Genomic DNA, 26,662 nt, shown 5'->3' with positions numbered 1-26,662 from the left:
CGATGGTAATTCGGTAACCCTCCGCAGTGCGGCGCCAGCGTCGCCGCTAGAGCAACTCAGCCGCTCAGTTGGAACTCGGGTTCACTCAGTCTACGACCGTTTGCCACGAGACTTCGATCACATCGGTCTTTCCCCGTCTTTCTCTTCCTCTCCTCCCTTCTTTTTCCCGCTTGGAGAACAGAAAGCAACTACCACCACCACCACTACACACCACCACCACCATTACCACCACCGCTGGCGACGCCGTCGACGCCGACGCCGCTGCCGCCACTATCGCCACCACCACCACCACTGTCACCGCCACCGACGACCGGAGAGACGCACGTAGTCTAAACGTGAGACTCGCACGGACGTTGTCGTTCGTCCTCGCCGGTGGTCCTCGTACACTGTTTTTCGAGCCAGCTCCGGTTGTACTTCGACTTCATCCTTCATCGAGGAGTGATCAGAGATAACAGGTGAGTCACGATATAATATCTTTTTACTTATCGAGTACAATTTGCGCATCGCAGTTTCGATGAGATCACCGCCGTTGTCACGTTTTCATTGTTTAACGCGTTCCTTCTCTTGTGTATGTTTTCTTTCTTCTTCCTCTTTCATTTTACGCGTTGTCTCGCGTAAAAAGCGACGTGATATTTGTATATACGTATCCTAACCTTCGCGGTACAACAACACGCGATATTTGTTTTCGTCTGACGCGTCGTATTAGATCGAAACATTCGTAATATGAATTTCATGGTGGGAGGATGGGAGGGAGGGGATAACGAGAAAGAAACCCGCGTGCGATATCGAAAGATTTCGAACACATCGAAGTCGCGTCAAGTCGAGTGCGGCTAAGTTCACGGTACATCGCGCGTAGATTGTCGTTCTTCGTCAGCCGCGGCGTATCGCGTATTTTCCTACTCTCTCTTTTTCGTGGTCGTTGGTTGCGAAAGGTACGTGTTCCACGGTTCGATAAAACGCAAGAGTTAGGCCGCTGCAGGTCTCATCGATCTTGAACGCATAAGTTGTCGACGCTCGTGGCTTTCCACCTTCTCGTGGTCGTGTGTATGGTGTGCCCGTCGTCAAAGTCTCCACGCGATTTCCCCGCGGAAACGCTTTACCACGTCGTTATCGCTTCCTTTCCCATATCTACGCTTTACTTAACCTCTACAAACTCTCGTATTTTACCTCGATGTATTTTGTTGCTACGCAATCGGAAACTGCACGCGTATCTCTGATTCGTAAACAATCCGTTAAATGAATGGAATGCAAACAATAATATTTTTTTCGTGCATTTTAGAGGATAATATTCGAGGAAATACGATGTAATATTTGCGATCAACTTTACAATATAGATGTTATCGTAGCAATTGCGTTTCAGATCTAATTTGAATGTCATGTTAACACGGTGTTATCATTTTCCGTATCGTTATCGGGTAAACCAAGTTCCATTAGGGAAATGTAACTTCGGCGGGTCTTAAATTGAATGGCAGTTAAGGGGAACTATTTCTGTGATATATGCAGCTTGATGGGAAGTGTATCGAGAGCGCGTCGTACATTGTTCGGAAAGTGTGTTTTAGAGAATAATCCATTTAAGTCGATTCTAATTCAAGAACCAAATCCTTCTCGAGTACTTACGTTGCTTTCAACGGCGTGAACAAATTTTGTTTGGTCGCGTAGATTGACGGAAGCTAGAGACACGAATGAATGCACGAAGGGACGCAAATCGTTTCGCGTTTAAGAGGTTAGGAGAATAAAGAAAAGATCGAAGAAAGGAGCAATCTACGACCGTTTCGTTTTAACCATTTTTCGTTTTATTGTCTATTTTTATGGTATTTTAAAAGTTTCATATATTATTTTCCTCGTGCGAGCGAAAATAAAATGTTCTCTAATAAATTATTCGTAATTCGTCTTGCGTAATTTAATTCTAATAAAAGTTTTTTCTCATTTATTACCGCATTTTAAGGAAATGTATCTGTTCAAAAAGATATAATAGTTAACGAGTAAGATTTCCAACGTCTTCGTTAAAATTTTCAATGTATAAATTCGAGTTTTTCAAGTTTAAGTGATATTTAAAAGTCGAAACTTGGTGTACGAATTACTTGACAACCTATTTGTTCGTTGGCGATCGTTGTTGCTCCTCTTACAATGAGACGCGAATTTGAAATTTCATTGCTCGAAATTTCCCGACACTTCGAGAAATTATCTTAATTCGAAAATTAATTTCTTTTCGTCAAGTGGCATTATTACTCTGTCAACTTAACTTTACACTTGTTAGGCAGTTCGATTCGTCGTTGCAATTATTTGCCAACTATACATCTCTCTGCCAACCCAATCTCTGTACCTCTCTAACCATTTAACTTGATAAATGTATGTTGCGCGCCCTCGTAATTAATGACAGAAGTGATACGTCGCTGTCTGATTATGCGAGTAGGCTTAACTCCGTTGCAATGAATCACAGACGTCTGTCACGCTGTGTCTCTCTTACCCTTCACGATCGTCAAACGTGTTTCCTTTCCAAAAGCATCAATGGTCGACTCGTTCTTGTTGTGGATCCACGAATCGTGGAAACGTCATCCCATCTGGATGAGACGATATTTCCCACGGCGGGAAATTCTTTCAAAAATCCTTCAAAAATCCTCGGCCAGCCAGATCTTTTAGTTTTTCTCCGCGAGAAAAAGGATTTCTTATTCCCGGGCGAGAATTTATAGGTTTAGGATAATAAAATTCAAAATTGAGGAAGGTGAAACGTAGTTTGTTTAGATTGCATCGTCGGGAAGAGGCGCTCGAACACGAGTTAGATTTTCCCTCTATCAGCAAGGGATTTCCCTGTTCTTTTGAGTGTGAAATTTAAGCTCGTACACGTTCAACCTCTTCTCTCGCGGCTTTAAGAAAATTCAGTCTGCTCGCATCGAGTGGCCTCGTTCCGCATTCTTACGGCACGTAGCATCGAAATTGAGACGTCCTTCCTTGGGTAAAGTCTCGCCCGACCGCATTACCATTTTTCGGCAATCGAACCGAATCGATAGTTCTCCGCCTGCTCTGGCGTCGTCCCTCGGCGTCGAGGCGCCGTCCAATCGACCCCCCTTCTGATCCAAACCTATAAATCGCTTGTAAACCGACTCTTCTTTCCATTTCATCGCTTCGTTCCAACGCTATCTTACTCCCCTTAATTTACATTTTGCCGGGAATGTTGCCGATCTTAGATGATGGACCGAAATTCGACACGTTATACGTTACGTTATTTTTCACGATATTTCGGGATCGATGTTCCTCTTTTATACGTTTATATTTTAGAACGGCTCGATATCGGCGAATCGGCGAAAGAATAATCATGTTGGGTTTATTTTAAAAATATTCGTATAACTAGGTATCTAGGTGACACGGATATCACCAAGTGAGAACGTCGATCACGTTTAATATTCCATGGGACGTATCGTTCGAAATAGAAAGGTATACCGCGATATTTTTCGTAACGGCCGATTATATTCGAATCGATGTATCGATAACACGATTCTTTTTAAACGGGCGTTCTTTTTAACTCGGTCAACGGGAACCAATACCCGATTGATCTCGTCCATTTCTTGGCTGACCAAACACGGCCCGTCACTACTAATTTTTCAATCCAAACATTCTAGCTGGTTAACCTGGCAATCGTGAATATCGGATTGCGTTTAAATCACGTTTCACGGGTCCGATGTTTCGAAAATTTACGAAGGGAGCACGGTTGCATGAAACAAATCGTCGGTACGTCGACGAATATTTTCGAATTGAAATACGGCGTGCTCGTTAAACGGAACGACTCGATTCGATACGCGTGAAAAATAATAGAATTACGATTACGATAATAAGAGAAGAGAAGAAACGTTAGAAACCAATTGCAATTTTTTATTCGACATTAAACGATTCGTTGAGAAATTTTTTCTTTTAAAAATTTTTTTTCCCTCGGAAGAAGCATCGATTCATTCCCTCCCTCATCGCCGTTCCAATTGAAATTTTTAGCAATGATATCTTCCCTCGAGTGAAGAATTTAGAAGAAAAGTGCGAAGAGATGGTCGCCTGAGAGTTGAACGAGAGAAAGTGACGTGGTTTGAAGGACGAGTTGTCGAGTGGGATTGAAGTGGGGAACGACAGTTTCCTCTTAACGAATTGGGAAGCGTGCATACCCCTAATGGGAAGGAGGAAGGTTTTCGGTTGAAACTAATTTCGAGCAGTCTGGACTTACGGATCCGTGAATCGCTAAGTAATTTTGGCAAGGCTTTGAGAGGTCGCGATGATAATTTCGGACTTGGGGGCGAAGTTGAGGGTAGGTCGTGGTGGTGGTGCGCCGGCCTGGAACGGTGCAGGATGAAAAGAAAAAGGGTGGGACCGGTGAAGGGGGACAAACGAAAGCTCCGGGAAACATATATTACAAGACGCTCGTAACTTACCTCGATATCGATCGGTCGGGATGCAATGGCGAATGTTTTGAACGAAACCCTTTAGTCCGATCCATTTCGTTAATTTCCTTCTTTTTTTTTTTTTCCCCCTCTCCTTCCCTCTCCTCCCATTCTATTTCTATTTCAGACTCGAATCCCTTTCAACCTTCCTCGATGCCGATCCCTTTTATCCGTTTTTAAAATTTTTCCTTTACCTCGCGAAACGAATCTCGCGGATTTCTTTTTTTTTTTTTTCGTGAAATATAACGAGCGTATAGTTCGGTTGCATTCCACCGTGTTTGCGCGCGCTTTAAACTTTCATTTTGATGCTTTTATTCGTATATATTTCATTTTTTTTTTTTTTTTTTTTTTTTTTTGCTTACCACGCTACTTTGCATCTCGCGTTGACGTAGTTTCTTTTTTCAAACCGTGGTTAATATAAACCACGCGTCTCTTTAGTACAAAAGCCTTGAACGTACTTTTTTTTACTCCGCGTTTGAACACGAAGACCTTCAACACGTAGGATAAATCGTTTCTTTCCTTTTTTTTGGGGGGGGAATTGATCAATTCCCTCTCGTTTTTATGCAAATTTTTCCTTAGAAAATTTCGATGTTTTATTTAATCGTTAATTAACAGAGAAGAGAACGAGACTTGAAATTATCCTTAGAAATTATCCTCGTCTCTGTGTGTATGGAAAACTAACCTCTAGTCTGACAGATGTTGAAAACGATCGCAATCGAGACTTCTTCTGGATAATCTCTCTTCTCATAGAAGATAAAGAGAATTAACTCTCGCGCAGTAGAATCGAAACTGTTCAATTATTCTTACGATCCTTTGACACTGAAAAATTATCCATAGAAAAGTTATCTATCCACTGTACTCGTGATTCCTGCCTGAAAATCTACTCTCGAATTTTTATTTCAACGATTCGTGCGCAATGTTCGGCGTAGTCGGAGAACACTGAAACTAATGCATCCTACTCGAGATTTTCGAGGTTTGAACCTCGCGTGATCCGGTTTCCTTTTTTTTTTCGAGCTCCCTTCGTTTCCTCTTCTCGATTCCTTTTAAAACGAAACGAGGGAGGCCAGGCCATCCTTCCCCCCTTTTTTCCCGCGATCACGCCGTATTCCATCTGCACGACGTACACGCAATTTCACGTGTGATTCGTGTCGTCGACACGGTCGCATGGAACGCGAACAGCCAAGCCCTTTGATTATCGACCAGCCACGGCGTATCGTCGATTATCAGTTTGGAATACAGGCCATCCTCGTATATCGCCCTCGCCCCCGATTATGCTTATATCTCGATAACACGAATTGGCCCCACGCGAAAGATTAAACCTCTCGTCGATTTCACCGATCGCGATTTCGTTAATTGTCCGCGATCAAAGTAAAATATCCCCTTCGAATATCATCGAAACACCGAGAAAGATATTTATTGGGATGAATATGTATCTTTTCTTTTTCTTCTTTTCCTTGTTTCTCTTTCGCCAATATCTCTGGAATATATTTTATGGCGGAAAAAAAAAAAAAGGAGAGATTTGGGGGACGGTTGGAAGAGGCGGCTGGCCGGCGATCGATCTGTCCATATTTGCCTATTTGCTTTTAATCCGGTGAAGGAGGAGAGGTCGGTCTCTCTTCTGTCCATAAGCCTATTAATCTTTCTCGAAATTGGGTCATCGTTGTTGCTCGATATTTAATCGGCCAATCTTTTCTCCCTCCCGCGGATGAAATATCTTCGCATCACTCCTGGATCCCATCGATTTTTCTGTCGAATTCTCTTCGTGGTCGCCGTCGATAAGTTTTATCGGGAAAAAAAAAAGAAGAAGAAAAAGAAACAATCAAACTTCCACCGATTTCTCGATGATAAACAAACAAATGGCAAATTGTCCTGATTAATTTAATTTCATCGTAGATGCTCGAGAAACTCGACAAAATCGGTAAAAGAAAAATTTTGTGTCTCGTTCGTGTGTTCTTCGCGAGGAGAGGTTTCTTCTTTAAACGGGTTGTTCAATTATTGATCACGTTTAGCCGGGTGTGGGTTTGTCGGTCGGCCGAAGAAAAATAAAATTTCTATCTTACATAAGGCGCGCCCGGTTGAATCTCGGGGGGAAACAATGGAAAAGTTTCGGGCAGGATTCCAAGTTGCATCTCGACCGGCTCGCGTATTTTCACGTGTCTACGCGGCAATCCTCCCTCCGATATAGTCCTCGGGAGGGACTGTAGTCGGTGGAAAGCTCCACGAATGCCTTCTGTAATGTTCTTGGCCTGTCCTACACCGAGATACCGATTCGAGTTGCAAGGACGCCATTTGTCAAGAAAGCCGTGACCTTTCGCGGTATCGAACGGTCTCCTCTCCGCCCTTTTTCTTCTCCTAATCGTTTCTCTTCTTATTAATTATCTCTCGCTCTCTCTCTCTCTCTCTCTTTCTTGAAAAAAAGAAACGATATATTTTAAATCGGAGATACCGTTTTATTAATCCATATAATATTGGCGAAGAAAAAACGTACAAAGGAGAGATAAAAAAATATGTATGAAATTGTCCGTGATTTCGTTTGGGATAAGCAGCTTTCGTGCGTTAAATTGCGTTAAATTCTTTTTCGATTCGCGAAATCGGTGATGAATTTCGAATTCGAGGTAATTTCATCCACGCGTCATAGTCACAGTTTCGAATATTTTATCCCGATTTTGAAAATTAACCCGTGAAAGTTAAACGAATCTGACATGGATATATATATATATATATACACACACACTTAACTCCGCTTTTTAAAAATCGGCGAAAGGCTGTGCGAAAGGAAATGCCGCGAAATATATACTTTTGACAGGAATAACGATTTAAACGACCACGAGTATAATTCGGTCGACCTATATCTCTAATTCGGTAAATTCGTAATCTGGGTCGATCGAAACGGCAACAAGGTGGCCACTCGTTGTGACGTTGGGGGGAGGGGCCCAATACCTTTGCTGGAAATAAATTCAGAGGTAGAAGTCGCTCTCTTTTGTACACGAAAATATCATCGTGTATCCGGATGAACGATAATTTACCATCGCGTTGCTAACCAATAACGGAAACAGTTAGAGAAATATTTCATTTGACCTAGATCACGGTGATATCCTCCCCGCGTTAATAACCTATGTATCCGCGTTATTAATTGATAACGTTCGAGTCTGAATTAATTTATTCCCCCCCTCCCCCTCCCCTCTTCCTCTCCGAAAAAAAATCCGTATCGTTGAACGAACCATAAATATTCGAAATAAAGAGAGAGAGAGAGAGAGAGAGAGAGAGAGAGAGATTCAAAATGTGCCAATTACGAGAGGCGATGAATCGTTTTAATAAATATACCTCGAAAATCACGGGATCAAAAGGCATAATAATAATAATAATGATAATAACAGTAATAATAATTTATTACTCGAGACGGGCAAAGCTGTCAACCGACGGGGCTTTAAAGATTATCATCGATGTCAAGCTAAATCTTTGGCTTCCGACCCTCATATATATATATATATATATATTACATATATAGGTAAAGGATTAACAACGGCCACGATCCTTCAAAATCCTATTATACGCGATAATTCATCTGTGTATATCATTCGCGAATAGAGAGAGAGAGAGAGAGAGAAAAAAAAAACCTATTACAACGCGACAACGCGGTGCCCATTTGACTTTGTAATTTCTTCCGGGGGCCGGAAGGTACGCTGGCCGGCTGATGTTACATTCCGGTAATAAGTCGACCGAGGGGGAATGTTTTTCCTTTTTTTTTTTTTTTTTTTTTTTTTAATTCTTTTTCGAGGATATCATCATCCCTCCCCCTCCCCCCTCGTCTCGCCGCGGGTTGAATTTCATTCCGGGCGAAACGGAGAACTAAAATTTTACAGTGGCCGTCGGTGCTAAGGGTAATTAAATTACGCGCCCTTTCTATATCCATTATGGGCGGGTGTAACGAGAGTAACGAAATTACCCCGCATTACGAACTTTAATATAATATAACGTACCGGGCATTTGCATTAATGCATTGATATTGGTTGCATCGTCCAATTATTCGTGGTTATTGTTTCGCCGATATATAATCTCTTCGTCTAGATTCGCGTTGAAAAATGTTAATTCATTCGTACGGATCGTCGTGAACGGTCGGTCGCGGTTCGAATCGTTTCGTTCCTCATCCAATTTTATTCGCCCGTTCGTTTCGAAGGCGAATAACGTTGAAGCCGCTTTAAAACCGCTTCCCTTAACCGCGACCGCTCGAATAAATCGTGGCCGTGTGTGCATAACTCGTGGCGCTTGTACACGGCGCGTGATGTACGGTTGGAAGATCCGTCCGAGACGCGTGTTTGAATTGTTGCAAATGGCGTTATCTTTCAGAAGAGGAATCCTTCCTTCCGCCTCTTTTTACAGCTGCCTACGCACCGCCTAGATGTGATCGTGCATATTCTACCCGCTATTTTTCTCCGACACGACTCCAACTGGATCTTTATTTCGCGATAAATAATGTTACAAGGTGCCCGCCCGTGCGAGCAGTGTTGCCGTCTCAGCACAGTCTCTCGGTGTTCTCTCGGTCATTCCTCGGCTTAAAGTTGAAGCGAGAAAGTACGCTTTGTTGTAGCGATCACACGCTACGTAGTAGAGCTGGCAGAAGAGCTGTGCCATTTGAATATTCAAAATCGTAAAGATTATTTTCATTTATGAACGTTACGTTAAGGATAATCTAAGAGCTGAAATATTTTCGAAATTATTAATTATTTCGATATAATATTAATGTATCTATTATATGTCTTATTCATATACGTGGAATTATTATCTTAATCTTACTCGAATACAAGATTTATAAATTAAACTACAAATCGTAATTAGCCTACACGTTAGAACTCTCTGGATTCTTCGACGATGATGCATTCAAGTTTAGATACAGAGATTTGGATTAATACATGTGACAATCGGATTCCTTCCACGAGATTTTCAACCAGTGAACAATACTCAATATTTCACGCGTGGAAAAATTCCATGTGCAAATCGGTCGAAGAAATATAATTTTGAATAATACGAGTTTCTCTTTCAAAATTATATCAAATCTTCGAGTTTCGCATCCATCACACTGAGATATCGTTAACGAAAGAAAATTCGAAAATTTGTTGTTGCACCACGATTTACGTAGACGATGCTCTCTCTTGGGTCTCGAAAGATAAACACGGGAAAGATGAACTCGAATTTCGGGTGCCGCGAAATACACGCAGGTGCCTGTGCAGTTGTAACATGTGCCGAGTTTCGAAACTCATTCGCGGGATGGAAAATTACCAGTCGGATTAATCTGCCACGTGCCTAGTTGCACATACTTAAGATGCATATAGATAACTGGCATGTGTTCGAGGATGGATGATTGTCTTGCTCGACGTGTCTGACGCCGAAATCCTTATCTGTTTCGCTTTTCACGGACACGATTGGAAAAGTTATTAATTACCCTCTCTCAAATAAGTTGACGCTCCGTGTCCCCACGCGCGTTTCTTTCCAAATTTACATTCCGATTTTCTCAAAACGCGACTCGAATTTCTCTTTTCAGAGAAAATATATTTTGTACAGAAGAAAATTAGGAAAAAAATGTTATCTTAATCCTGAATCGATCGTAGAGTATAGCGTTTTGAATATTGCTTTGAAGAAATTAATTGACCTATGCATTTCTTCTACAACAGTACATTAGAACAATTGTGTAAAAATTTACAATCGAGGAATCGATAATAGCAAATGTATTTGTATAGAAACGTTTTTGAAAGAAGCAGCGCCGATCGAAAAAAAAAAAACGTAAGAATAATTATTGGGCCCGAGAGTTGCGGTAGCAGGTTTCATAAATCCGTTATTTTGGGTGGAAAAATCACGCGCGACGCGGGAAGAAACAGGGAAGGCAATACGGTCGCAAGAAATACGGTCACGGGTCTCCGTTACCAGGGATTAAATTGTACCGTTAGCAGGATACGAGGGGGCATTACGGTATCTCACGAGCACAGAGGACTAAATCTGGACGTCAGGATTCGTTGGAGGAAAGGCACGAGCCACGCCGTACCTTATCCCCGCCTAGCTCCGCAAAATGCACCCATAGAGGTGGACTAGATTGTCGTTGCATAATGTACTCGAACTTGTGGCCGGAACCTCTCCGGGCGTAAAGCTCGCTCTGTTCTCTCCCTCTGCAACACTCGTTCTTCCTTTCTCCCCCCCCCCCCCCTCTCTGCTAGTTTCGCCGATCCTTCTCCATTTGCCCTCGTCTTTGGCCTTGCCTTCTTTCGCGAACAACCTCCATCCGTTCAAAATGTTGACGGTTCCTTTCCTCGCTCGCTTTCTTCACACTTTCTCTCCGTGTGTCTGTCTTAGATCGACAGTAATATCCTTGCACGAAAATATATATACTTAAACATGATTCAACGTTGCCAAGTTTCCGTGAGTTGTTTGATGGTATATCCATGTAGAATATCCTTTTCTCCTGTCGAAGGGTACGATACGATAATATCCCTCGTAAAAATCTTAAACTTTCGTACGTTTTTTGTCTATAATGATCGATAATCCACGTTATTATAATACTAATCGTAGAATATAATTTTGAATATTACTTTGAAGAAATTAAGTAATAACCATTTCTTCTTCTAAGGTATAATAAAATTCATAGAGACGATTTAAATCCAGTAATCCGGAATCAGGTTTTTTTTTTTTTTTTAGAATAATTCGAACTAATTTCCCCTCTTTGATATATTTCTTCCGGCCAAATTCGATTCCAAATAATTTACCTACTAGGATTTCCAATTTACACAGATTATGTCCCCTCGACGAGCAAAACTACAGAGTTTAAAAATCAGATTCGTCGATCGAAAGCGTATTATAACAATAACAACAACAACAATAATAATAATAATAATAACAATAATTGTTTCGAACGAAACAACTCCTTGAAATATTTTTAATTACGCACGAGGGATGGATCCGCCTGAAGAGTCCGGCGCAACGATTCTTCCCCGGGATGAATCACGAATGCCTCTATTAAGGGAGGCAAATTATCCCCGGCAAAAATATCGTTCCCATTGGGAGATTTTACATTTTCGAATGAAAGCCGCTATCGTTCCCTCCCCTGTTATTAAAGAGGGGGAGAGGGAAAAAAGAGAATGGAAAAATGGGCCAATTATTTCGCCCAGCGTCAAGTAGCCCGCCTTCTTTCCCTCGGTCTTCGATTAAACATCTTCCTTGGGGAATCGGGCGGGGAATCTCCTATACATTGCTCTTATTCCCAGCTAATAAACTTCGTTTCCGATCGGTTCATCACCCGTCCAACATTGTTACTACACGTACAACCTATTTTTCCCTCTCCTCCCTCCAATATCTCGCGCGATACCTCTGATTCTCGATCGTCGTATAGATTGCTATGAGATTGCACTTCTTCTTCCTGTATCATGGAGTTGTATCGGAGAGCTTAGATCTCTTATCTTATAGAGGAGAAATTCCATTTTTTTTTCTCTCCTTTCTCATCGTATTTTCTTGAAAAAAAAAAATAACTCGAGATGGAAAATTCTTTCCAATTTTTCCAGTTTATATATATATATATACGTAGAAGTATATAGCTGCTCTCTGATCGATTTCATTCACCGCCACTCACCGATAGATACTTTCTCTAGCCGAAAATCAGCCGGCTAACCTTCCGATCAATCGGTATCCCGCAGGATAATCGTGATAGGTACACCCTTGGTACCGTGATCGGGCTGGAATTGTTCTCCTCCAACGTTCGTTACCAAAATGGTTCGTTATCGAAAAAGAAAAAAAGGAAAAAAAGGAGAAAAGAAGAGGTCCCCTGCACAGGGAATCGATATCGACCTTGATTGTACCAATATATACTCGATAAAATGGAACATTTCGTTTTAATTTTACAAGGTAAAGGTATTGGTTGATCGATCGATAACAGAGGAATCCTGAGATACTCGTTTTTTGATTTCGTTCGAGCTCGAGCAATTATCCGGTTATTAGTCGAGAAGGGAGATTCAAGGAGGATCGTTTACGCGATCGATTACGCGGAGAGAAAGAGATGGTGTAAAGTCAGATCTCGGGGCGAGGACGAGAATTTCGAGAATTTCACGATTTATGGAACAGACCGAACACTTTCACGAGCGACAGGCTCGAATCAAAGAAAATGGAAATTTTTTTATCGTGTCGGTTTCGTTGTTCGATCTTTGCCTACCAATTCTCCCTTTGAAACGGTTCCAATCCGAAAAAAACTTCGATTCAGACTATTTTCGTGTTTGTCCTGTTGTTCGACATTCGAGAAACGAAGAACGATCTCGAAAAATGTATTAGAAAAAGAAGAAGAAGAAGAAGAAAAAGTTTTCGAAAGAAGTTTTCTTTCCTTCGTGTTTCTTCGCGTATTTATTTTACTTTTATCTGCCTGCCTTGATTTTTATCGGGTTACCTAAACATATATCCAAATTGATGAAACGAGCCGGGTGGATGCCAGGATTCGTGGCACGCCTCGCGCGCCATTTCCACGATCCCGTATTTTCGCCGGAATTACTAGTTTTCCCCCATTTACGCATCGATTTACCGGTGAAATGGGCGACGACGAAGTAACCTAACCTTTGTCCACCGCGAGAAATCGTCGAATCTCTGTCGAAATCGTGACGAAGAAATCTCCTTTCAAAGTCGTCCAGTTTTGGAAAAAAAAAAAAAATAGCAAAGTTTCGATCGAATCGAAAATTCGAGACGCCGGGTGTAACAAGAGGAGAGATGGGAGAGGGGAGTATTCGATATCAAAGTCGTGTCTCAAAGATGATTTTGTCGTGACGATAAAGTTCTCGTCCATCCATCCATCCATCCATCCATCCATTCCCCCTGAAGAGAGGTGATTAATCTTTGATTAAAACGCGAAACTCGCGGCCAAAATGGCGGCCGCCAGCTAGTTATCAGGCGATAAACGAGTATCCTTTACGACGGCGCCATCCTATTTTAATGCAATCTCTCGCGGCATTGATGAAGATTCTCTTCTCTTCTAGCAGGAGGGGGCGGTGGAAGTGAAATCTGGTCCAACGTGGGATCGCGTAACTATTAGTTAAATGCATTTAGCGTCTATTAGTGGCGCGTTTCCGCGTTCACGCTATGGATGACTAACAATCTGGGCCGGCTGTTGTGACGCAAAAAGGTAGGCGATAGCCTACGTCGAAAGGCGTGAAGCCTTCTCGTAAAAGCATGGAAAATTGCGTTATGAATGCACAGAGGGTTTTTAATGGACATTTTGATGTTCAATTACCGCGACCATTTCGCTTATAAATTAATTTCTCACGAGGAGACGCGGGACGAGCACAGCGACTTCCTCCTCCTCATGGATGGATAGACACCTTTTCGAGACCCATTTACCCGACGACAGTTGGACGATTGAATTATTCAAGAACGAACGGACCGGTAAGATGATAGCCGCCATCTCCGAGAGATGGTTTTAAATGGATGCCTCGTGCCTCCCCTCCCCTCCTCCCCCGCCCGCTTTTCTCACTATTCCATTTTTTTTTTTTCATCATCATTCGCTGGAAATTAAGTCACACCGCCGTTTCTTCGATCGTTCCCAACCAAACACCTCGCCTATCCCGATCCAATTTTCATTTTCACGCAGCGAATCTAAAAAGCTAGAAAAGCGTGCGTTGAGAGGCGATGAGAAGCGAGAGAGCGAGTGGTGTAACCACGGGAGGGGGATCGGGATCAAGTTGCCGCGGGGGCAAGTTTTCGACACGACAGATGGAAAGGCGGAAAATTGTGTGCAGAAATGGTGGTAAGTGAAAAATTGATCGGAGGTTTGGCAGTCTCGGTTTTGCTCCTCCCGCGAGACCTTTCTCCACTTTCCTTTTTTTCTTTTTCGTTTGCCATTCCACTTCGTTTTTCTTCGTGTTCGCGTGCAGGGATCTGCGGAGCCGAGGTTGAACCGAGCCGAGGCGGAGAAGCTCGAAAGGCGCGAAAGAAGCAAAAGAAAGCGAAAGAAAAGAGAAGAAAGAAAAGAAGAGGAAAAAGTAGAGAGGACCGGTTATATTCTCCCCCCCCCCCTCCTCCCCCCGTCCGCCTGGTCTTCCAGTTGTACTACTTTTGCGCCTTTGAGCCGGCAAGGCGCAACTATGGAAGTTTAACTAAGAGGAGGGAGGGGGATTATCTTTTTAATCCTATCCGGCGCACTTTCATCGCCAAACATCTCTTCTTAATTCGGCCAAGATAAGAAAGTGTATAAAACTATTATCGTTCTCGTCCCATAGCGATAAATACGGCGGAATCGTTCCCCTTGTTTAACACTTTTCTTCGTTTCTTCGTTCCCTTCGTGAAGGACGAGAGGAGACAGTAAAATCGCGCAGGGATGAAAGGAGCTGTTTTAATTAAACACGGGCTTTACTTGGCCCTGCACTACACGGTGCATGGCTTTGTGCGTATGAAATTTAATATCATTGCCTCCATCAACGATATCGCGATAATTTACCCTTTAAAACGAGAACTCTTTAACCCTGATCAAGGAATTCGATTCGTAGAACAGGGGGAAGGAAATGCGTGTTGCGTTCGATGATCCGCTCGTCGTCGTGCGTTTATCGAAATCGTGCCGATTTATCCTTTTTTTTGTCCACGATGTTACACGATATGGCAACGTTTCTTCGTTTCAACGTTGCTTTTAATTAACAGGGGAGGGGAGAAAAAAAATGGAAAAATTTCTGGTTTCGCGATATTTGCTAGATATTTCGAGGCTCGTGAAAGGACTCGTGAAAAAAAAAAAAAAAAAAAAAAGTCAGGAAACAAATCGTTCGGACCATGGTTCGGTTTCGAACAAAGTTTCCCCCGTCGTTTTTCGCTTTCCCCGCTTTCGTGGAAAGCCTATTCGAGTTTTTCGAATTCTCATAGCGAGATGTGTCGGCACGAGCGATTCGAACACGTCGACTCCTACGTGTTTCCGTTTCATCGAATTTCTCCGTACGCGCTCCGTAATTTTCCTTCCGTTCCTTTTTTGACACCGGACCCCGACGGTTTAAACGCGACGACATATTTTCGATGAAACGGATAGAGCCCAGGATTCTTTCTTTTTCCCCCTCCCCCCTGGAAAACTGATACTCGAGGGATTTATAAGCATCTTTCTCGATATTAAAAAGGAAAACGTGTATATTAATCCTTCCGTTTATACTTAAATACCTTTTCGATTTAATCCGCGTCGAACCAATCACATTTCAATGATATTAAATCACCGTAAGTTACGAACAGAAGATGGCTCGTCATCGTCTAAGGGATAAAATCGTAAGTTAAAAATTCTCCTCGAATTTCATCAACGAGATTCGAAATTCGTATTTTTTTTCGTCCATCCATTTATTCCTCTTTCTCGGTCCGCCTCCTTCCACCCTCCCACGATGTCACTCGAACGTGGCAACTTCGTTATCTCCGGCTACGTCCGTCAACCCCGTCAAACGTTTCCGACGCTTTGTGGGGCGCGAGTTTCGCTCGCGTCAAGTTCGGTGCGATCGGCGTGGCGAGCCGACATCCAGGGATTCCGTCCTCGTCTCGACGGCTTATCCGTTTAATTAACGAGACAATGCCGAGGTTGTGGAGATTGTAGGCGGCGGGTCCGCGGGGGATTGGAAACCGACAATATCGTTATTGTTTACTCGATATCCATGTCTCGGCTCGACGCAGTCACCCACCATTTTTTCCAAATTGTAAATATCCCGATTTTTCTTTCTCCTACTCCCTCTCTCTCTCTCTCTCCCTCTCTCTCTCTCTCTCTCTCTCTCTCTCTTTCGAAACTGGTACACGCGAGAATGGTACGAATGAATTTTATAAATTTAACGATAATTCGTAACTTTTCGTTATTGAATTTGGTTTTTTTTTTTTTTGTTGTTTCTCGCTATTCCGTTTGTTCCTTTCCGTTTTATTGGGGAAGATTGTCTCGTTTTCGTTTCTCGTGGCTGAATTTTTTTTTAGGGACGATACTCCTGCTCTTGATCTCCGTTTTAAATTGTTTTAAATCATTTAAATCATCCGATGTTTGTCCAGTTAGAAAACATCGTGCCTCTGAATTAATAATCGAAATAATGTCTGGTCGGAATACGCTTTCCATGTTTTAATAAATCGAAACGTTTCTTACATAAGTAAGAATCTTGTTAATATTCGAGATATACATCCATGGTTTCGAGACACACAGAGAAAACGAATCTCGTCTCGATTTTTTCCAATAAAAAGAAAAAAAAAAAAAACGACACCAGTTTAACAAGTTCGAACAAATTTATCGATCCTGTAATTTGTCAACTCGGACTCTCGGTATAAATTAAACCATTTCCTCTCTCCCTCCCCTCCCGCGCGTCAGGGAATAAATATAGCCGTGACGTGGCTTCTCGTTACACGGCCGAGAATCACGAATAAGCTATTCTTCAAAACGTGGGAATAATACGAAACACGTGGAGGCTTCGAAAAACCTTCGATCTCCCCCTCCCCTTTTCCATCCAGGAATACGTACGATCCCTGGAAATGTATGGCGATCTCGAATCCGTAACGTGTAACAGATATCCCTAAAAAAAAATCCCCTCGCGAAACTAAACTTCCCTCTCCTTTTGAATAAAACCAGACTCTTGTTAAGAATGGGGCACGTACAAATTTTTTTTCCTCTTCTCTCTCTCTCTCTCTCTCTCTCTCTCTCTCTCTCTCTCTCTCTCTCTCTCTCCCTCAGCTTGGTCGAAAATACGCACGACAGGACGGAGGATTAACCGAGATTATTTTATTCGAAAATTCGCGGTTTCGATGGATACTTTATTCGATACTTCTTTCCTCCGTCTTCCCCCTCTGCAATTTGCGTTTCGCGCGGTAAAAGAAGGAAGAGTGGAAGGAAAGGAGGGGGAGGTTTTTTCTCGCCCAGGGACGAGAATTTCGCGATGCTTGCACGCGAGTTATAAATATGCATTCTCTATGTACTTTGTGTCATCGTTGAACGTGATGCGCGACGCATACGAATGTTGGAACGTAGGCGATTGGAACTGTTGGATGGTGAATTCAGAGGGAAGAATAGCGGAGGTTTAATACTTCTCGACAACGAAATTAAGGGTCGAAAACTTGTTAAAAAGGTGAATTAGCGTGGGCGGATGTTTGATGAAATTCGTCTCGTTCGCCCTCTGTGTCTCTCTTCGTGTACGTACGTATGTACGTTGGTCGACGTACGAATATACGAATGATGCAAAATATCGCGTGAAACGTTCCTTCTCAAGGTATTTTTATTCCATTTTTTTTTTCTTTCTTTCTTGTCACTCACAACGGGGTGATCCGAAAATTTCAAGCTCGTTCTCTCTCTCTCTCTCTCTCNTCTCTCTCTCTCTCTCTCTCTCTCTCTCTCTCTCTCTCTCTCTCTTATCCTCAACCAGGAAATAATATTCGGGTATATCATACAATCTCGACGTTTTAATATAATACAGCGATATTCTCGTGCGTATGTTCATATTTTTATCAATTTTATAATTTCTTTTTTTTTTTTTTTATTTATTTTTTTTGCGTACGTGACCTCGAAATTGTAACGACGGGATATACTTGGTAAAATTCGTTACACAGGAATATCGATACACGGTGTACGTTTCGTGTTAAATAATTCGAACATTTTTTTTTCTTTTTTTTTTTTTCAGGCGAATATAATCGTTACGCGCGCGAATGTAGACGAGGGAAGGTGGAATTTTAGTTGCCATTTTTCATTCCCGGCCAACATACGGTATCTGGTGATACAAATTTTCCTGGCCATTTGCCTCGTTATCGCGTGCGTTACATAGCTGGAAATATTCCATTTCCATCCATCGGCGAAGAGCGATCTCGCGCGATCCGCGAAATCCGCAAAGATCTTTTTTTTTTTTTTCTTTCTTTTTTTCGTTTTTCGGCAACTAATCGCTCGGTCGGGAAGAATTTCGATCAACGTAGTCCGATTACATTCTGTGACTCGAAGTCTCATCATTTCCCGATGTCCGGGTAATTAGCGGTCGATGATGGATGAAATATTTCAAAATCTCGTTAAAAGAAGAAAAATGTTCGTAATGGCATCTTGGAGGGATGAAAAATATTCTTCTCCCTCGTTATCGAGTCGGTGGACAATGGCTCGCGGGGATAGATTTTTAGAGATCCTATCCGTTCGCGCAATAAAGTTTTTCGGCAGTGTGTGTGTGTTTTTTTTTTAAACGTTTCCACGCGACGTGACGAACGAGATATTTCAAATATTTCCGCTTCGATCTTGTCGAACAAAAATTTTTCATAACTTTGCATCTTGAAAAGATGAAAAACAATCTTCTCGAATTGGTGGTGGATAATGCTTGCAGGAATCGATTCGTTCGATTCTCTATCGATTCTTCATATTTTTCATGGCAAAGCATCTCTCGTGATTTCTTTTTTTTTAAATTTTCGCGCAAAGAAATATAATCCACCAGCGATTGCAACTTCATCGTCCACCGGATATCGTGGACGAAATATTCCAAATCTCGTTCGAAAAAGAAAAAAAATGACGATAATAATGGCATCTTGGATGAATGTGGAATATTATTCTCGTCGATTCAATTACCAACGAATCGGTGGACAATGGTGATTTCAATGGAAATTGCGAAACGATTCGATTTTCTATTGAAAATCGCGCTCGTTTGCACGGCAAACCTTTGGGCATGGTATGATTTTTTAAAAAAAATTTCCCGCACGAGGGAGGATCGAGAGACGTAATCCGTGAGACGGGTGGTCCCCGTCGGTGGAAAAATGTTTTTCTGGATTTCCTCGCCGGCAAGAATCAACGGGTTGTCTTTCGATTCGTGACGAACGAGAGAGAGAGAAAGAGAGAGAGAGAGAAAGAGAGAAAGAGAGAAAAAAAGGTTTTTAATGGAATTTATGAAGTTATTATCATTGCACGGATCGATAAACGAAGCGTGTTTTAAATCCATTTCTGCTCGATACGCCGTCGATTAATATCGGGATATCATTTTCCTTTTAGCGAGCGTATCTTTCGTAATTGCCCGATTAAAATCTTTTTTTCTTCTTCTTCTTCTTCTTCTTTTTTTTTTTATCTTCTGATACATCGTATTATATCTTCTGAAACGTATTTACGGAAAATATTAAAGGAAAAAAGCAGCCGCTACTCTTTCTTCTCATCTCTCGATTTAATCTTAACGATTCGGATAGATGGACGGGATAAATGATTTTTCTTCCCGATATGCATTTATAAATTAGTGCAAAAATTATTTTCCCTTCGCTTCCTTATTTATTTAGATTAAATGCACGAGATATTTGTTCGATTATTAGCATTTTCCCCGTTAGGAGCGTTAGAAGAGAACGAGAATGGAAAAAAAAATGTTCGACATCGTAATATGCGTATCAATTTTTTTAAATTTGCAATAGTTTTCGTATCGATAAGGAATACTTGTAAAAATAGTATTCGAAATATTTATTTTATCACAGACCTTGAAATATATTAATATTCGTAATAGAACGTTAAAAGGTCACCTTTCGAAAAATATATGAAAGCAATTTTAAATAATATTAACCTCAAAATTTTCACCTTTGATCTTATATATCAAGGATTTTAAAAACATTCGATGATCGGAAAATGAAAGGTCATCCTCGTTTCTCAGAAAAAGAAAAAATGAAAAAAAAAAAAAAAATAAAGACGCGAGCACCCTGCACATTTCGAGCATCAATATTCGATATTCCACTTGTCATTCGAGCAAACAATTATTTATCAAAGACCATCCCGCTAATAATGCAACGTTGTATTTCCGTTTTCCAATATCGTAAAAGACAATTTTCGGGACGATATTCCAGTTAATTGGTTTCTGCCACCTAATATCTCGATACCCGTTAGGCTCTCATCCCGCGTGTCCGATCCCAGAATTGCGCATTCCCTTTTCCTTATATTCGTTACACACACACACACACACATACATACGAACACACGACACGGGACGGACGAATCGATACGTCGATAATTCAACGAATCCTCCTCCATTTTTCTATTTGCCTCTCGCAGGACGTCTTCCCTTAGAGTAGCGGGAGGCTACTCGTCCAAGACGCTTGCCCGCCCTCTTCAGTCTGCTATTTGTCCCCGCTATTTCCAAGTCGAGGAGCCTTGTTACGAGTCCCGTTTCTCGCCCACCCTTGATACCGCGCTTTTTACGAGCCAACGAGATTTTAATTAATTTTTCACCACCCCTCAAAGAATCCCTTTACCGTGGCGTTAATTGCCAACATATTTTCATCGATGGGGGGAGGGCTATTGTTGAATATTGCGCGAAACATCGTATTTTCCCGTCGTATCTTTTCTTTTTTCTCTCTTAATTTTTTTTTTCTTTTTCTTTTTTATGTGGGTGGGGAAAGAAAGGGGGAAAGAATCTCCGAAAGATTCTCTTCGATTATGGAGAAGTTCCTTTTCTTTTCTTTTCTTTTCTTTTCTTTTCTTTTTCGACGAAAGTCCGGATTCTGGATTAAAGGTATTTCGAATTAATTTCTCGTTTGATCTTGGGCGCCTCGTCGATAACCGCGATTTGATTTGCTCGCTATATAAGTAGGCCCTGGTAACAACTCGTTGCTTCGCTTCACCAACTTTCGTAAGTATCTTCCTTAAGGGGGAGAAGGAGGAGTTCTGATTCGCTTATAATGCGAAAAGGCAAGTTCCTCCCCCCAAGCGACTTTTTATCGAGGACGCTTTGCCCCGACTTGGTGCTTTGTCATAGTTCCCTCTCCCTCTCTTCTCTCTTTCTCTTAGAATTTGTTTTCCTCCTGTCGTTGGTGAAAAATCTCCAACTTTTGCCAACCCCGTGCCTATGGAAATTTGAACAGTTGGTTAAGCACGAATTATCCCCTCCTCCCTCCTACACCCCTACATTCTTTTTCGGCACGCGTAACACGTGCCACACGACATGGGACGAGAAATACGGGGAAAAGTTGCTAATAAAAATCGAATTCTCAGCATCGATTTTCCTCCCAAAAAAGAAACTTTCGATACGCGCCGAGACTGGCAAATTGCCTAAATTATCGTATATTTCTTTCTGGGCGACGACCAGCGCACAGAAACAGCGAGTCGAAACTCGCTGAAGAAATATTAGAAGAAGAACTTTCGAATTCGCGTATCCAAAACTACTTCGGATTAGTGAATGTCAATGCCAAAATACCATGGACCAAGCTGTGGGCAATACGAAGGAAAGGGAAGGGGGCGGCATCTACTATTGGAAACGAATTGGAGTTTCCATCCTTTGTTCAAATTTCGCGCGGACGGAAGCGGAATCGGGATCAGTATGCGCTTTGCCCCTCCTCCCCTCCCCACCCAACCGAATTTCTCCGGTTTGCCGGCTTTAATTACATCGATTCCCTATCGTATCGCGTGTCATTGGCAAAACGGGTAGCATGCAAAGCGCGCCCATTATCGGCGTTGTAACGTGCCTCTATACCTCGTGTCTCTCGCAAATGCGAGGGGTGAAACGAGGGGGGTGCAACTCAGGAGGGGCAAAGGGTGGAAGCAGGTGTATGTATGTGTGTATGTATATATATATGTATGTATGTATATAGACATATATATATATATATATATACACGGTCCCGGCCTAGGCTTTGTGAGAGGGCAGGCATCCAACATCGCGTCACTGCGAGCGCGGAATTCACGGGGTGGAAAACAAGGCGGGTGGAATTCGTTTGTTGGCTCGAAGAATGTAGCCGCTGCGTCGAAGGCCTGGATTTTGCGCGTGGAAAAGCGATCCGTGCTTTAATCCGGTTCCTTCGTTCGAGGGAGGCGCCATTTTCGCTCCGAGCGGCTTTGTTCGTCGCGATTCGAGGAAGGAAACCGAGGATTTCTTTCTTTCTTTCTTTTCCCTTCTCGTTTCGCCGTTCCATCTCGACCAAGTTGGGAATAATTGTTTCCTTCTCCCGTTCTTTCACTCGGAAAGGTTAATCTGCTCGTTCGATGTATGTACGGTATTTTTAGTATATGTCGAATTTTAACGGTTGAACGATTAATTGTAACGTTGAAGATTAGCTACGAATAAATGTTATTCGTTTCGTTATTCGTTCGCCTGTTGGCGAGTCGATCGAGTTGGAATAATTGTTTCCTTCTTTGACTCGCAAAGGTTAATCTGTTCGTTCGTAGAGATGTATGTATAGTTTTAACCCTTTGCACTCGTCATATAGGCGACATCTTACATTACTTGGGGTCAAATTATAGCCAGATAATATTACATAATATTCATTTAATTAAATTTATTTACAATTAATTAAAATCGTGTTTTCAAGAAATATGATGTGTCCCTAACATATTATATAGATTTTCATATTTCAAAAGAGCGTGAGATGCAGATTAAATATGTTTATTTGCTAATTTTTTCTACTAAATCGGAAATTTTAATTTATGTTATGTTCGCATAAAAATATTCTCCTTTTGATTGATTATGAAAAAAAATTCCGAGTTGATTGGTATCCTTATCGAATATATATACGAGTGCAAAGGGTTAACTAGTTTGAAGGATATAAAGCTTGGTTTAATAAGTTGTTCGAATAAATGTTATTCGATCATTTTTAAGTAAGATTATTACTTAATTCTCGAATGGTGACTCTCAGCCATCATTTGGATTCGACAGTATTTATTGATTTTTTTTTTAGAAATCAGCTTCTATGAATAGGTTTCTTACGTATAATCTCACGAAACGTGGGATGACATCAAATAGGTAGATTTTCTTATCTCAAATTGGATCGTGATCGCGGATCGGATTGCATCTTCGACATTAATTCGAGTGTTTGACACCGATGATGGCAATAAAAGTCTTCATTTTCAGAGTTTTCAGAGTTTTGTAGAAGCGTAGAATGTGGTAATAATTAGTTCGATTGTGGAAGATGAGTTTCATTTTTCGTTATTGAACGACGAAAATTACTTCTATTATTTCGTAAAGAAATTGACGATAGAGAGAAGGAAAGGAGACGATGAAGATGAAACGAGAGGTGTAAAAAGGCGAGAAAATAAGAATAATAGTCGGTGAACGTGAGAGAGAGAGCACGTTATGTTAACAGGAGTTAAGAAGGATTATAAGGATTGCTCTCGACGAAATAAGAAGGTTGAAAGATATGAAACAAGATATCATTTTATCGTGATACTTGCTTTGGCGAACCGAGGATACATCTTGCTTCATAAAATATCACGATACACGAAACAACGACGAGATGGAGTTTTAACGTTTTCAACAAATTTTCTTTCTTTCTGCGAAGATACTAAAATAAAATATTAATTTTTTTATCCCAATTAATTTTTCAGCCCAAGTTAATCCATCGAGGCCAACTTTGAATTAAATTTTAAGAAAATTTCGTTTCGTTCCCTCTTGACCTTAAAATGCTATATTTCTGGCGTCCAAGCCGAGATGAGTTTATTTTCCCCCGCGGTGAATGGGTTAAACGGTCCGCTGTTATCTTGGAAACGAATTTCTTGTTCGGAATGTAATGCATTCTCAAATTGTCGAGTTTGTTTCCCACCGTTAATGGACACCGCGATGGAGAAAAAGGTTTTCACGGGCAAAACGTGGTTTCACGGATCGAATTAAATATGAAACGGAAACCGAACGACCCATCCCCTGGGTCCTTTTCTCTTTTTCTCCCCTCCTCCCTGAATATTCATTGAAATTTTACACACAGAGGTTATTTTTCAGAGAAATCCGATCTCACCGAATTAATCTTTCAGACAACGCGGGTATAAAAATTTTTACCATCATCCCTTCGTATTTTTATTATATATATATATATTCTCCATCCGACCACGCAGCGTTTGCCCTTTCCCCACGGGGAGGGAAGGGAGGGATAAATACGCCCGCACAGGAATCCACACGCCCCAGGCGCGTTTTCATTCCGCTTTCTTTCCTCATTTTCTTTGAGTCGCGCGAGTATTTATTCTCGCATTTTAAATCCACTCGTCCTCCCCCTCCCATTTCCTTGCCTCCCGTCCACGGGAGGAGGAACGCCGCAGGCCGATGATAAATAATTTCCACGCTTCCCTCTCGCGTTTCCTCCGTCTTGACAACTACGATTTCGTGGAAAACTTTGTTAAAAGGGACATCTCTCCATCCTCCTTTCCTCTATCCATCGTCCTCTAATCCTCCCTTTTAACCAGACATTTATTACAGAATCTGAGCTTTCTCTCTCTCTCTCTCTCTCTCTCTCGTCCTTCCTCCTTTTCCTTCTTCTTTTCTTTTTACTTCCCTTCTTACTTTTCTTAGACATCGCGTCACGATGGGGCACGTTTCGCGCAGTTTTACTTTTATTTCTCTCGCAGTTTCTTTCGCACGTATCGCGGTTCCCGTCACGGCAAAAAGGAAAAAAGAAAAGAAGAAACATCGACAAACAGCCTTCCTGGCCGATCCTACCCACCTATCTCGCGTTTCGAGCGCAGCTGCCTCCCTTATTTTCCTTTCTTTCCTCACCGAGAGATGGAAGAGGAAGAAGAAGAGGAGGAGGAGGACCGGCACAGGGTTGCAAACGGGTCACGTCCCGACTAGAAATTATGTTCCAAAGCGAACGGATTGGTAACCGGGATGTTGGGTGAAATAAAGGGGGGAAGGTTTCTTCTCTCTACCTCATTTCAGTCTCTTTCTTTCCCTCGTTTTCTCTCTCTCTCTCTCCCTTTTTGTTGCTGGTTTATTCGATTCCGGTCTTTGACGTACGAAAAAAAAAAAAAAGGAAAGAGTATCACAGCCACGACGAGGATTTTAAAAATCTTCTGGGGATGGGAGGAGAGGGAGAGAGCAGGTGGAAATTGAATACGCGTATATACGCGAATAATGAGAACACCGATACCTAGCACGCCAATATACCGTGAATATGGATTACCGAGAGCGCGGCTACTCGCAACATCGATACACTTAGGGAGCGATGGAAACTGAGAACGATACCAGGAATGTTGATAATTAAAACTACGGATATTGGGGGAGGGAGGGGTGGATACTGAGAGCGCCGAAATGGGATAGCTCCGTCTTAGATTAATAAATTCCTCAGCCCCCCTCCTCTGGTGCACAAGTTAAATTCGAGTTCCTCTTCCGACTAAATATATATATATATATACACACACCTTCTCGCGAAATTCTCGAGAGTTTAAAAAGTTGGTCGCAAGAGTTATCGTCCCGAGGGATGGAATTCTTCTTTACCTTAACCCCCCCTCCCTAGGCTTGTCGAATCTTAAAGGCAGAAATAACGAGGGATGGTCGCCATTCTTTCCTCGATCTCTCTAAACGGAAGAGGAAGAAGAAGGAAGAAGAAGGATTTCGGGGCACGAGATAGGCGAACGAACCCCTCTCGATCGGATCACATCCTTTCGCGGAGGAATCTAACGACGTGAAAAATCGATCAGAGGTTTTGGCCCCTTTAACGTTTGATGAAAAGCTTGTCTGCCGAGCGCCGCACGCCCGAAACATATTTCATGGCCGATGGCCGAGGGAAACACCGAACTTCTATCGCAATGACTAAGAGCATCCCTTTATTACTTATTTATTTATTCCGGGATGAGCACACTTTACTCGTGATAATAACGCAATATCGATGGTAATAAGATATCGATCAGATGGGATATTGCTTGCGGAACGCGATACGAAAATACAAATACATGTTTTTACACGCGATAATCGTAAGCCAGTTCGTGATGTTATATTTAACGAGGTAAAAAATTCCCAATTCGCAATGTGTATACGGGAATATTTACATCGGTGTTCAAATTTGTTTCATCCGTTTAACTTTACGCATCTTTTATATCCCACATATATTCTCCTCCTCTGTGGAAGCATCTTTGAAATAACTTTTTCATTCTTTCCGCGAGTTTATTTATGTTTCAAAAAATAAAAAGAAAAAAGAGTAAACGACTCGCCCCGTTTTAGAAACGGAAAGCGTCGGAAATTCGAGTTTAGTTTAATTCACTCTCGCGAATAATTGGCGCGCGCGTGTTTAAACGAGTTTATCTCTTACACTCCCTTTTTCCTCCCCCTGTTTTCGCGCCAGCCACGTCGGTGGAGAAAGGAAGCCGGACGATGTTGCCGATTTAAAAGGAGAATTTGTTTAAAGAGGGGGGTGGAGGGGTGGAAAATAAACCGGTATCGCGAACGAGCCGCGGTTCTATCTGCGCGCCAACTCTGATTTTTCGAGGAACGAGGCAATTTTTCACCGGCTGCTTTATCGTATTACGTGCTCCCGCATCCACCACGGTCTATTATTATTATTATCATTATTATTATTATCATTATTATTATTATTATTATTATCATCATTATTATTATTAT

General features: G+C 41.8%; 1 protein-coding gene across 1 annotated transcript in view; it reads left to right on the top strand.

The window, feature by feature from the left end:
• Positions 1 to 126: 126 nt before the first annotated feature.
• The window catches only part of LOC122712828 (complexin), a 238,409-nt gene continuing 211,873 nt past the window's right edge, over positions 127 to 26,662 (top strand). Inside the window, exon 1 of the mRNA XM_043932759.1 lies at positions 127 to 455. The gene's annotated coding sequence lies outside the window, so the exon portion shown is untranslated. The remainder of the gene's footprint in view (positions 456 to 26,662) is intronic.

This window comes from Apis laboriosa, unplaced genomic scaffold (genome assembly GCF_014066325.1).
Source record: "Apis laboriosa isolate Shangri-la unplaced genomic scaffold, ASM1406632v1 scaffold21_cov150, whole genome shotgun sequence".
Classification (NCBI taxonomy): Eukaryota; Metazoa; Arthropoda; class Insecta; order Hymenoptera; family Apidae; genus Apis; species Apis laboriosa.
The sequence above is the reverse complement of the archived record's forward strand: the minus strand, read 5'-3'. Positions and strand labels throughout refer to the sequence as shown.